The sequence below is a fragment of the Pinus tabuliformis genome, chromosome 8 (assembly GCF_031772625.1).
Source record: "Pinus tabuliformis cultivar Carrire ecotype Pingquan chromosome 8, CPIR1, whole genome shotgun sequence".
Taxonomy (NCBI): Eukaryota; Viridiplantae; Streptophyta; class Pinopsida; order Pinales; family Pinaceae; genus Pinus; species Pinus tabuliformis.
Genome location: NC_142294.1, coordinates 1,003,770,251 through 1,003,772,308, shown reverse-complemented (window position 1 = coordinate 1,003,772,308; position 2,058 = coordinate 1,003,770,251).

Below are 2,058 nucleotides of genomic sequence, written 5' to 3'. Positions count from 1 at the left end.
GAAAAGGAATGACCTCAATCTTATTGAGAATGAGGTCATGGTTCACATTAAGGGATCAATAACCCAACCTCAAAAATAGGATACTCAAGCTCATTCTAAATACATGAAGGGAGAAGTGAGATCTCAAAGGATTCTTATATAATCTATAAAAGAATCTCTAATTCCATATGTATGAAAATTAGAAACTGCAAAAGCTATATATGAAAAACTAGTAGAGGTGTTTTCGGTAAATATTGTAGGTGAAGTAATCTCCTTAAGGGAATAAATTTACAAGATAAAGATATCCAAGGAAGATGTAATAGCCTCATACTTCATGAGGATATTAGAATATCGAGATCAACTAAAAGAACTAGGAGAAGTTATGTCTCACAGAGAGATAACCACAATGGTAGTAAATGACCTATCGGAAGAATGGGGTAGCTTCACTTCGAGCTTATATGGGAAGAAAAAAACTACTCCATTTTAAGATTTATGGTCACTATGTAAGATCAAAGAAACCAGATTAAAATAAAAAGTTGATGTCAGACCAAGCGAACAAAATCAAGAATATGGTGCAATGACAAGAAGGGAGAATTTGGAAAGTTTGATCCCTCAAGGAAAAACAACATGGATAAGATAAGGTCCTTTGGATGTCAGTAACTTGGAAACTACAAAAGAGATTGTCCTAATAATGGTAAGGAAAATATGGATAGAGAAGGAGAACACATTACTGAAGAAGTTCAAGAACCTGAGTCCAAGAAGCATAATAATGAAGAAGTAAAAGATCTATACTATGACTGAGATGATCTTATCTCAAGAAGGTACTTTTGACTTGTAAATTATGGCCTTGATGTAGTTTAAAATTACGTAGGATGCATCTCATTAGAAAAATAGCATAGAAACATTAGAAGTAAGAGTTGATGACATAAGAAGAAAGTATGTCTGGTCCAAATTCTACTAATTAGGAAGCTCTTAAGAAACCTCATGAGTATTTATAAGAAGAAAAAGATCATCATCAACTAGGATCATCATAGAAGAAAACATCTACCAAATGAGGACATAAAATATCCTCAACATTCTCTAAAGGACTCACTGATAGAGAAAGGAATAAAAAAAATTTCATTAAGGAATTCCAACTTGTGGGATTCAAGGAGTAATATGATGACACAACAAGGAAAGAAGGTCTAAATGATAAAGTCCTTTTGGATGAAGCTACAATAGGAAGTATGGATGACCGAACGCAAAATGAGGTATGTTCACATGGATTAATATGAAAATCATATGGTTGTAATATGATCTAGAAAAGAAAGGATCACCTCCTCCTAGGTATTGCAAAAGAGCATAAGTCACACTAGATGAAATCAACATAATATATGCAACATAAGGAAGATAAATACAATCAAGATTTGAAGCTTATGGGAATAAAGTGTGTGAAAAGAAAGGAAGAGATTGTGATAATATACAAAGATGATAGAAGGAATTCAAAGTCCAAGAATATTTGACCAGAATATCTTCTGGAGGAATTCGTAAAAAGATAGAGACCCTTAACACTAAACATCTGAGGGAGATGTGTCAATCTGCATGCAGGATGTTGATACTTACGGAATATGTCATGGTAAAATATAATTGAACTAACCTCTAGTAGGGCTTATGTAGAATTGAAAAATGGAAGATTTGTGAATGACTTCCAAGCAGACCATATGGATGGATTTAATGTTCTTCTATAAATATTGCATGAAAAAAGAATGACATGAAGAAAATCTAGCTGGAAAATATGATGGATCACTTTCTAATGAATTAGGGACATGACTAACTCATGTTAAAAAGTGATGGATGATATGTGCCTTATATACATAAGTTCCCAAAAGTTCAAGACTCCTTAAAATAAATTCATGACATCAAAGAAAGGATCTCTTCATACAACTAAGTGTTATATAGGCCCCTAGTTAAGAGGGAGTCTGAGAAGAAGTTCTTACTTGAAAGAAACTCAAAAATTTCTAATTCGTAAGCTTAGGTACATTCCTTTGTGATAGGAATGGGTAAATTATAGGAATAAACTATCCTGGTGTAATAAGGAGC